The sequence below is a fragment of the Mytilus galloprovincialis genome, chromosome 9, assembly GCF_965363235.1.
Source record: "Mytilus galloprovincialis chromosome 9, xbMytGall1.hap1.1, whole genome shotgun sequence".
Lineage (NCBI taxonomy): Eukaryota > Metazoa > Mollusca > Bivalvia > Mytilida > Mytilidae > Mytilus > Mytilus galloprovincialis.
Window position 1 is genome coordinate 1,719,619 of NC_134846.1, and position 12,772 is coordinate 1,732,390.

Consider the following 12,772-nt stretch of genomic DNA (forward strand, 5'->3'; position numbering starts at 1 on the left):
CCTAGTCACGGATGCAGATATCAGACTGGTGGCTAACCTAGTCACGGATGCAGATATCATACTGGTGGCTAACCTAGTCACGGATGCAGATATCATACTGGTGGCTAACCTAGTCACAAAGGAAGAAACTAAACGACTTCCATTAATAAATAGAAATGAAGTTATACGTCAGGAAGACATTAATCCAAGTTACGTGACATCATAAAATAAGGAAATACATGAAATGAACACTGTGTCTATATTTTGAGTGAAACTTTTTTGACATTATAGGCTTTACTATTTTACTTATAAAGTTATTGTTAAATTATAAGCTAATTTTTGAATTTGTACAGCAGCCATCTTGGATGCTTTTTAAAATCATATGAATAAAATTTAATACACCCCCAAGAGGTGGATTAAGTTTAACGACAGTTTTATCCTTTTTAACGCAGCGTTAAAATTAACGACAAGTTGAACAACACACTAATCATACGATTAATTTTAATCGAATAATTTTTAAGAAATTTTAACGATGCGTTAGCACTAACGACAAGTTGAACAACAGACCCCAGGTTTTTTGGATTAAAATCTTAATTCGTCAATTGATAGCTTGAAACCACTTTCCTTTTTTTTCTGCGCTGTAATTTCTGTACAAACTCACATTTTGTATAAGGTTTTCTGTATGAAATTTGTAAGTATATCGGCTGATATTAGATGATAGGGAGGCATGATATTTTAAAAGTACTTTGATCTTGCTTGCAGTAACCACGACCATCATGGGGGAAAAAGTACAAATTAAACATTTTAAAAAGACCGGCAATGTCAACCCTTTAATTGCCCTTATTTGTTTAAGCGAAAAATGTATTGAGATATAATATATTATATCCAAGCTCCTTCGTTCTACCAGGGGTGATCTGATCTGAGCCGGATCACCCCTACCGCGAGCCCTCTACCAGATTACCCCCAGCTTGAGTTTCTTTGTTTTGCATGCTTTCCTTTGCTTTGTAACATTTTGGCAGAAATGCTTAGTCCACAATATAGTTAGTAACATTTATACAGAAAAGACTAACTGTCAAAATTTATGTAGAAAAAAATCCAGTGGCTATACTGGGTTTCGGACTTAAGACCTTAAGCATATCAATCCACGACTCATATCCCTACACCAGGATGACTGAATACGAACTGACTGTTGATTTAACATACTTAAACATTGTGTCCGGGGCTCAATAAAAGTATAACTGTGTAATGATATATACAGTATATATTAAGGGTTGTATGGCGTTCTAAACTAGACTTTGTGAAATTTAAAACATTTTTTTTAACTTATCTAAAACAGCTGGGATGATCTTAGACTAACACCAAGTGCTCATGTGATAACTATTACAGACAACCCATGACGAGTTTCCGAATGACTAGTTACAGACTCACAAACTGACATATTTAAATGTTTTTTAAATCGCTTTAATATCGACCCTAAATACCGATAGAATACCCTTTCGGAGTTCATCTTCAGTTTTGGTTGGATGCGTTTTGCTAAATTTTAAGTTATCTTTATACTGAGTTGTTTGTTTTTTTCGTTGAAAGTTAAGAAAAGGGAGGAAGTATGTCGATTTTGTTAATTTTGTTTCGGAAAGAGTGACAGAGAGGAAGAACAAAGTAAGCTGGTGCCTTCTAAGAAATGGTGCATATCAGATGCTAATAAAGCATTCAAATAGTGATCCCAGACTGAGAGTCCAAACAATATAACTACATAACAATGTCGCAAGCGTATAGACATGTCTAAATGCAAATCGCGAAAAATATAGCCTAAGTGCAATGTCAGCTTCTTTGTAGACGCAACAAAAAAAAACATTAAGTAAAAGGACTCTAAGTACAGCACATACTAATACCCTCAAGATTTAACAATGCGATGTCATTTGAGACGTTCGCTATTTCATTAATATATCACTGAAAGTTTAGAACAACTTATGAGTTAGGAATTCGTTCAAATAAAAGATAAACTGTTTTAGTCGTTCATAGATTGGGCAAATATTCGGATTATCTTTAATTCTCCCGTAGCTATCGTATAACATAGAACATAGAGACTTTTTAAAAGCTGCAGTGGGGCCCATTGACGTCCTAATTAAGAGGTGCGGTTTCAGTCATGCTTCAAAGATTCCCTGAATCCCACCTTAAATCAGCATGATATTTGTTCATGTAGTTTAATTTTCAGGACATCACAAGAAATTACAAAAGAGATCAAATCTAAAATTTTCAAATCCATTTTCATAATCATGTACAGTGGTAAAGAAGCGGAGAAATTAAAAATCTCAAAATTAATACCATTGTCTTGCATTTTGACCTTTCTCGATATAATTGGAGTCTATGATTAAGGTCGTTACACAAGATATATGTAGGGGAAACCTTATCTATAGTTTCCAATTATCGTAGAAAATGTTGCGTTTTGATATAGAACCGTCAACGAGATCAATTTTATTAACCATAAAAGTTGTTTTTAATAAATTGTATCTGCGTTATACCGGTCTATACTAGTCAAAGCAAAGTATAACACATGTATTGGTGCAATTGTCCTCATTTTGATCTTTGCCGATAATTATTATAATCTTTGGTGAAGGTCGTAAAACATATTTAGGGGTAGCCCTATCTGGGTCATTATAAAAAAACATGCAAATTTCGATGAAGGGATATATTGAAAAAATGATGTCATTGTTTAAAACATTTAAATGTGTCCCTCTATTCTATAGTACGGTAGCAACTATATTCAGAAATGTGCAATGGGGAAAATGAAGAGTTCCTTCAATTTTATTAATTTTAGGTCATCCTTTGATAAAATTCTGTCAATGGTGTTACCAATTTAAAACATGCATTTAGGTACTAAATATTATTGTTAAATATCAAACAACTGTTCCAATTTGTTGTTAAGGTTTAAAGCACTACTTATTGACATCATTCATATAGCTATGCATTCTAATTAAACACATATTTCAGAATAAATTGTTGTAAAAAAGTTAGCTGTCCTAATTATTGCCGTTTTTCATATTATAAAATACCCTTAAACTGAATATATGTAAAATATTGAAGACTGAAGGATTATGTACTGCATATCTTCCGTATACGACCTGAAAACACTTTCATGTGTTAATAAAAATAAAAATTATTGCATTTTTATATGGCAACACCACTGACGCTTTAGTAACTCCAATGACACAATAGTATCACCATTGACAACAAATTTCAAATTTTACTTTTATTAAGTACTGAACACAAAACCAAGAACACGGAGAAGACCGTACCTATAATGGTTTACTTTTATAAATTGTGACTTGGATGAAAGAGTTGTCTCATTGGTACTCCTACCACATCTTCTTATATCTTTTTATACAGGTTACGTGACATCATAAAATAAGGAAAGATATGAAATGAATACTGTGGGCATATTTTTATTTAAACTGTTTGACTTTCTTGCCAATAATAGACTTTCCTTATAAAGTTATGGTTATACCATTGTTGTTAAACCATTGCATAAATCAGGTTTTTAGTATTAAAATCTCAATCCCGATGTAAGTGTTTCTTTTCGTCTTTTTAATTTGGAATATCACGTGATCAGCTAGTTGCTTTTATCAGCCTTTCTTCTTGTTATAATTTTGACTGTCCTATAGGAATCTACTTTCTTTTCTTTTCTTTTTACTCAAGATAATGGTCGCAGTGGCGGACCCAGAACTTTTCATAAGGGGGCATGCTGACTGACCTAAAAGGGGGGCCTAGTCATGCTTCAGTGATTCTTATGTAAGCAACCAAATTTTCCCGACGAAAGCCCCCCCCCCCCCCTCTCTCTGGATCCACCTATGGGTTGTTGTTACTGAAAGCAAGCTCAAAGTACTTAAATCATGCATCTCTATATAAAGTTTCTTTTAATCTCTTTGATATCGATCTTACCCTTTCGGGGTTCATCTTCAGTTCCGGTATAGTTAGTTTTGCTAAATCTTAAGTTATCTGTGTATTGCGTTGTGGACTTTTTTTTCCGTTGAAAGTTGAGAGAAGGGAGAAATCTCGTAATTTTGATTAGCAGAGTGATTCAGAAAAACAAAGTAATTTGGTTCTAACTTTCTAAATGATGCATATCAGATTCTGCTAAAGCAATTTAAATTATCATCCCAGAGTTCTCAATGATGTGCTTATATTCAAACAATACAACTACATAAAAAATGAAGCAAGGGTATAGACATGCCATTGACAATTCTAAATGCAGATCGCGAAATATATAGCCTAAGCTTCTTTGTACACGCAACAAGTAAACCTTGAGTGAACGGGTCTAAATAAGGAACAAACAATTATGATTAATACTGAGATGTCATTTGACATGCGTGATGTTTCATTCATACATCACTGAAAGTTAGGAACATCTTGGGAGTTCAAATAATAGATAAACTGTATTTGTCGTTCATTGATGCATGGGGACAATATTCGGCTTTTCTTTAAGGTCGATGCATGGTATACCGCCATCTTGGATTGTACAATCACAGTACAAAATCGGTCTAGTTATTTGCCTAATTCTGCAAATTTGGAGACAGATTTGCAATTCGATGGTTAGACTGGTTTTTTTTATTTAAAGAAAACTTGTTAATTAATCGTATTATACAAAAGATTTAATAAATATATTTTTTTTTGGTTTTGAAATCATTTTTTTTCAAATGAGTCATTTAAGGGGAGAAAACTCTTTTAGTACAAAATTTATACTGGGCTAATAGAGAATTTTTTTATTTTTACTTGTAGCAAGAAAACAAGTTCGGTGACACCATGTTTTCTTTTTATTTTCTTAAAACATATTGTGAAACCTTTCTTCTCACAATTCATTTCAAAATTCTATCTCATAGAATTTTTTTTATGCACACTGATGTGTTTTTTCATGAACAAAACAACCAAATTTTGCCAATTTTCAACGCCTCATAGCTTGAAAAATAGCACGGTGACCCATACTTTTTATTAAATTTTTGAAAAGAGCATAGTAAAATCTGCATTTTGGCAAATTATAAAAAAAAATCTGTCTCAAAAAATATATACTTGTGATCTACCTCAATTCTCCTGTAGCTATCGTATTATAACTTAGAACATAGAGACTTTTTAAAAGCTGCAAGTGGGGCCCATTGACGGCCTAAGAGGGGACGGTTTCAGTCATGCATCAGAGCTTCCCTAAATTCCCCCTACCTAAATCAGCATCTGAGCTTCCCTAAATTCCCCCTACCTAAATCAGCATCTGAGCTTCCCTAAATTCCCCCTACCTAAATCAGCATCTGAGCTTCCCTAAATTTCCCCTACCTAAATCAGCATCTGAGATGAAATATTTTTTCATGTCGTTTGATTTTCAGGGTACCACAAGACATTAAAAAAGAGATTAAACCTAAAATTTTCGAATCCATTTCATAATCATGTACAGTGGTAAAGAAGCGGGAAATTAAAAATCTGATAATAAGTACCATTGTCTTGCATTTTGACCGTATTCGATTATAAAACGAATGAAACCGCCCCCTCTTAGGCTGTAAAACGAGATGTTTGCAGGGGAAACCTTTAATTACAGTTCTCACTTATCTTGAAAAATATTGCGTTTTAGTATAGAACGGGATCAATGTATTAATCATAAGCTTGTTAGTTTTTAATAAATTGTATCTGCGTTATACCAGTCTATACCAGTCAAAGCAAAGTATAACCAGATGCTCCGCAGGGCGCAGCATTATACGACCGCAGAGGTTGAACCCTGAACGGTTGGGGCAAGTATGGACACAACATTCAAGCTGGATTCAGCTCTAAATTTGGATAGTGATTAAATAGTTAACACAGCATAGGTTTCTGACACAGAATGAATGTGGTCTAATGAACTTAAAATATTTTTTTGGCCTTTGAGCAATTCACTATGCTGTTGAATATTAATCCTCTCAAAAAAATGTTTGAAGAAATTTTCTTTTCATTTATGAAATCTGAAACGAGAAAAATTCACCCCCCTTTTTTTTCACACCCCCCTTTCCCTTTTTCCAAAACTGATCTCAATTCAAATTTCTAATGGAGTTTGCAACAATAACTACTCATTTAAATACATCATAAAATATTAAAATGTAAAATAAAGTGCTTGTTATCACTGAATGGTAAAGATTGTTTTAATTTATCAGTTGGTAGTAAAAGTGAATATACATTGTATATTGTATAAAACAATGATTTAAGTTGATTCAACTACTATTCTGGACAAATAAATATAACTACTATTGAAAATTTCTTGCTATTGCACAATATTGTGCAATTAGATATTTCTTGCTATTGCGCAATACTGTGCCATTGAAAATATTTGCTATTGCACAATATTGTGCAATTGAAGATTTCTTGCTATTGCGCAATACTGTGCAATTAAAAAAATTTTGCTATTGCACAATACTGTGCAATTGAAGATTTCTTGCTATTGCTGAATACTGTGCAATTGAAAATTTCTTGCTATTGCACAATACTTAATATGATAATTTTGGATCCTGATTTGAACCAACTTGAAAACTGGGCCCATAAGATAAGTACAAAGTCATGTTTAGATTCAGCATATCAAAAAAGCCCAAGAATTCAATTTTTGTTAAAATCAAACTTAGTTTAATTTTGGACCCTTTGGACTTTAATGTAGCCAATTTGAAAACGGGACCAAAAATTAAGAATCTACATACAGAGTTAGATTTGGCATATCAAAGAACCCCAATTATTCTTTTTTTGATGAAATCAAACAAAGTTCAATTTTGGACCCTTTGGGCCCCTTATTCCTAAACTGTTGGGACCAAAACTCCCAAAATCAAACCCATCCTTCCTTTTATGATCATAAACCTTGTGTTTAAATTTCATAGATTTCTATTTACTTATACTAAAGTTAAGGTGCGAAAACCAAGAATAATGCTTATTTGGGCCCATTTTTGGCCCTTAATTCCTAAACTATTAAGACCTCAACTCCCAAAATCAATCCCAACCTTCCTTTTGTTGTCATAAACCTTGTGTTTAAATTTCATCGATTTCTATTCACTTATACTAAAGTTATTGTGCGAAAACCAAGAATAATGCTTATTTGGGCCCTTTTTTAGCCCCTAATTCTAAACTGTTGAAACCAAAACTCCCAAAATCAATCCCAACCTTCCTGTTGTGATCACAAACCTTGTGTTAAAATTTCATAGATTTCTATTCACTTTTACTAAAGTTAGAGTGCGAAAACTAAAAGTATTCGGACGACGACGCAGACGACGACGCCAACGTGATACCAATATACGACCAAAAAAATTCAATTTTTGCGGTCGTATAAAAATTAGTAAAATTGATCTTTAGTTGTCGACATATGTAGGGAAAGCCTTTATCTGCTGTTTCTAATTTTTATAGAAAGTATTAAGTTTTATGATTATTACTGTGTCACCTCTTATACATCCTTTGATTTCAAATGTTCGGCCTTGTACGTTCCTGATGAAGGTAAATCAAGAAAAGAACTTCGGACGAATGAATGGTATCATCAACGCAGTAGTCAGTGCTTTAGTACTGACAAGATTTATAACAATAAAATTGAGAATGGAAATGGGGAATGTGCCAAAGAGACAACAACCCGACCATAGAAAAAAAACAACAGCAGAAGGTCGCCAACAGGTCTTCAATGTAGCGAGAAATTCCCGCACCCGGAGGCGTCCTTCAACTGGCCCCTAAACAAATATATGCTAGTTCAGTGATAATGAACTCCATACTAATTTCCAAATTGTACACAAGAAACTAAAATTAAAAATACAAGACTAACAAAGGCCAGAGGCTCCTGACTTAGGACAGGCGCAAAAATGCGGCGGGGTTAAACATGTTTGTGAGATCTCAACCCTCCCCCTATACCTCTAGCCAATGTAGAAAAGTAAACGCATAACAATACGTACATTAAAATTCAGTTCAAGAGAAGTCCGAGTCTGATGTCAGAAGATGTAACCAAAGAAAATAAACAAAATGACAATAATACATAAATAACAACAGACTACTAGCAGTTAACTGACATGCCAGCTCCAGACTTCAATTAAACTGACTGAAAAATTATGATTTCATCATATGAACATCAGGCACAATCCTTCCCGTTAGGGGTTTAGTATCATACCATCATAACATATATGAGAAGAACATAACCCGTGTCATGCCAACAACTGGTTTTTGAATAAATGTGTTTAGTTCCGATGCAAAGACCCTATAAGTGAATCAATATTAACGCCAAAATATGCAATCTTTAATGACCTGACAACAGTATCGTAACTATATCCCTTCTTAATAAGTCTATTCAAAAGTTTTGTTAGTTTTTGAGGTGAATACTGACACCTTTGTGCTTTATAAAGAATATTTCCATAAAAAATTGGATGTGAAATACCTGAACGTATAAGAAGTCTGCATGTTGAGCTATATTTACGAATGATGTCCTTATACCGATGATAAAATTTAGTAAATGTTTTGACTAGTTTTTGATATCGAAAACCCTGGTGTAATAATTTTTCAGTAATACATAAATTTCTCTCGTTAAAATCTAAAACATTGTTACATACACAATACCTTTCTCAAATTATCCGTTTATAAATTTAGAATTTGTAAAGAGACTAAAGTTGCAACTTCCTCAGACAAAATTTGTTTATGTTCTTTTGGTCGTATATACATGAAGCTCTTAGACTGTTTCGGTTCTTGAATATCTAGATGTATTATAAACATCCGGTTTTAAGCGTTCCTGATGAAGATAAATTCATAATTTTAGCGCTTCGGACGCATCAATTTATAATGTGTTCTCCTCCCCTCTTGTTAGCTCACCGGGCTTATGCCATCACTTGGCGTCCGTCGTCGTCCGCTGTCTGTCTGTCGTCGTAATCTATTAAAAAAAATCTTCTTCTCTTGGCCAAATACCTTCAAACTTTAACTTAACGTTCCTTATGGTATCTAGTTTATTTATTGTATCCGAAGTGTTGATCCATCGACAAACATGGCCGCCATGGCTAAAAATAGAACATAGGGGTCAAATTCAGTTTTTGGTTTATATCTAAAAAATGAAGCTTTTAGAGCAAATCTGACATGGGGGTAAGATTGTTCAATTGGTCAAGATCTATCGACCCTGAAATTATCAGACGAATCGAACAGCCCATTGTTGGGTTGCTGCCACCGAATTGGTAGTTTTAACAAAATTTTGCAGTTTTTTGTTATTATCTTGAATATTATTATAGATAGATATAAACTGCCAGCAACATTAATGTTCAGCAAAGTAAGATCTACAAAAAAGTTACGATGACAAAAATTGTCAATTGACCCCTTAAGGAGTTATTGCCCTTTAAAGACAACTTTACACAATTTGATCATCAAGTTTGCTAACATTTAAAATTCTTCTCCTCTGAAATATAGGTGAGAGATTCAGGCTCTTGAGAGCCTCTTGTTTCAATAAAGCGATCAATGTTTTGCATGAAATAAAAACATAAAACCTGTATGAATTGTTAATTTTGATCTGCATTATACCGGATTACACTAGTCAAGTAAATGATAGTACTTGCAACGAAATCTCAAAAAGAAATTAAGACATAAAAAGGCTTAGAACGAATTGGAAATTAAAATGGATAATATAAAAAATTATATATATTCGATATAGGGTTATCATACTAAACTGTTTTTTAACAGGTCAGAGCTTAAAACAGTGTCAAGAACAATACCAATTCTCAAATACACTTCGCTTAAAAATAACATTGAAGCGTCACTTTTAGATTACAGAAAAGAACGAGTGTTAAATTCAACTTTTCGTAACATGTTTCCAGATAAAATTTGGCTGTCCATGATTCAAACGGACGTAATTTACAGACAATTAAATTGTGTTTTAAAGTCATACGAAACGAGTGAGTGGTAAAAAATAATGTTTATCCATTTCTTGAACCAATGCATGTATATATCATAAACTTACGTAGCTGCTAACAATATTTATGTTACAACTAGTCTATAGCTACACGTTCAATAGTCAAAATCTACGTTGCACTACGTAGCTGCTACGATATTGAACGCAGCCCAGATAATTGTTTATTTTAATGACAGATCCATGCGTATTGCGATCACCGGATTTTTACGAGGAAGGTTACTCTCAGGTCACTATTCATACGGAAAATATTTCGGCGAATTGCTTCCTGGAAGCAAGCAATTAAAAATAAATAAACTTCTTCTCAATGTGGACAAATTAAAGAATTTTCCTCAGAAAAAAGTATATGTACATAAGTTGTATAATGAAAACTATCCATTTAGTTATAAAAACATATGCATCATTTTTTTTAATTTGAGGTTTCTTATGACTTTAACATGATACCTTTTGTGAAGACAATTATAATCAAATTCAGGTGATGAACGCTAGTTTGTATATATTTAAAACGCAGTGTATATTACACGAAGAGTCGGCTAATAAGTAGTTGGAGCTTTTAATCAACAATGTATTTTGCCTTGACGTAAGATTTTTTAACATATATTTACTTTACATTCATACGACTGTCTTCCTGCAAAACTATGTATGAGTGTGCTTAAAGTCCGAGTAGCTATATGTAGTTCCTTAGTCTCGTTTGATTACATATTGATTAATTGTTATGTGTTTAACGTCCAGATGCACATATCATATGCATCGCTATATTGATAGTGTTCTTGTTTCGGGATTTGTTTATGAGATCCCCCACCCCAACCCCTTTTCAAATCTAGGAAGTGAAATTTACGGACAAAACGTCTTCCATTTTCTTAGATTGAATGATATCTAATGTATCTATCATATCCCTTTTTTTTCTTGTTAAGAATTTCACAACAAAACCAATATGTAAGACAAAAGACAAGATTTGTTTTCAATAAATTAAACTTCCCTAACTTGACTCAATTCCATAACTAATTTTGCTATACCTGAGAAATGCAGATTATGCATATTTTTTTTATGGCCTAAGGAAAGATAAGTTATCAAGTGATTTAAACATAGCACAATTATGTAACTATTTTAATATTAAGAATTGTTTTACATATTTTGTGTAAATGTTCCGTTAATTTAAGGCTTTTTGTGGTTTATTTTACCGATGGTTGTTTTAAAAAATCTGTTTTTATGCTCACATGTCTAAAGACTAACACCTGGCTACTTTATTCTGATAAAAATTCTTTAAACCGATAGACAATTTTCTCTGGCTTTTACTTGATTATTAATGCAACTATAATTCAATAATAAACGCCGAGGTCTTTATAGGGAAAGGTTTAATTTGATTAAAAGCTGATTATCTCCCTTGCATTAATACATGTTAGAGCGAAACAGATAAAGGACACGAAACCAGTCTAGATTTGATTACTTTGGTTCAAATTTTTTTATTTTCAAACTTTGAAATGTTACTAGGATAAAAGTTGCATCTGTTCCAGGCAATATTAACCTTAGCCATATGTGTTCGATCTTTAGATCATACCTGTAAATATGTTAATCCAAATGTTTTATCAGCTTTTGTTCCGAAACTTTTAGTTTCTCTTGAAGATTATTCCTTAAAGATGTGATATTCCTAACAAGAACTGTATTATATATCTAAATTTCATTAACAGTCATTACGTTTTTTGATTGAGTTAAGCCTGCCAATTGATATTTTATCGTATGATTTTCTATGTTGTGATGTTATGCTATTGTTTCAGAAAAAGGGAGAAGGTTTGGATCCATTAAAACGTTTAATCCCGCTGCAAATGTTTGCACCTGTCCTAAGTCAGGAATCTGATGTACAGTGGTTGTCGTTTGTTTATGTAATTTATACGTGTTTCTCGTTTCTCGTTTTTTTACTTTATATAGATTAGACCGTTGGTTTTCCCGTTTGAATGGTTTTACACTAGTAATTTTGGGGCCCTTTAATTTATAGCTTGTTGTTCGGTGTGAGCCAAGGCTCCGTGTTGAAGGCCGTACATTGACCTATAATGGTTTACTTTTTTTTAAATTGTTATTTGGATGGATAGTTGTCTCATTGGCACTCACACCACATCTTCCTATATCTATTGAATAATATAATAGCTCGTAAAATCGACTTAATGCAAGAAATCAACTTCAATATCTTGTTATGTTAAGTTAATTCGACTGCTGGTTGACTACAAGTCCCCGGAGATATCACTAACCTTGTCCAGAAAACAGTGGGGGTTGTTTTTGGTACTGGAGCGCTAAGAATCTGATATTCACGAATTTAGTTGAAAAAGATTTTTTTTTATCAAATTCGGTGTAATTTGTTTTTTCCGTTTGCTTTATGTAAACTGAGGTTAATAGCTGTTATACTAACTTTGTTTCATTAATCTAGGTTGATTGCTGTTCTATTAACTTCAATATTTGTTTCGAGTTTCTCTGGGGAGAAACAAACTTTAGAAAATGATGCATCAGATCTTTATTACTGCTATGATAAGATCCACTCTTAAAATATCCGGTAATTCTACATTATTCAGTAAAACGCCTTTAATGCCACTGTTAGTGAAAGGAATCCTCTAAGGGTATCATTATATGATCGTTAGCAGTTCTAGTGTACTGGTATAATATTGATAATATCTAAAGATATATGGTCCAGTTCGTCCTTTATTGTTTCAATCAAGAAATAAAAATCAGAAAAAAACACATATGTACAGAATCAAAATAAGATAATACTAGTAAACAAAATATCTTAATATTGGTTTTAATATTCTTCAATTTGTTAATTTCTGGAAACGTACCCTCGGCTGCCTTCGAAATGATTCAATTTTGGTGCCACTGCTTATAGCCTTATGGAGATAAAATACGTGT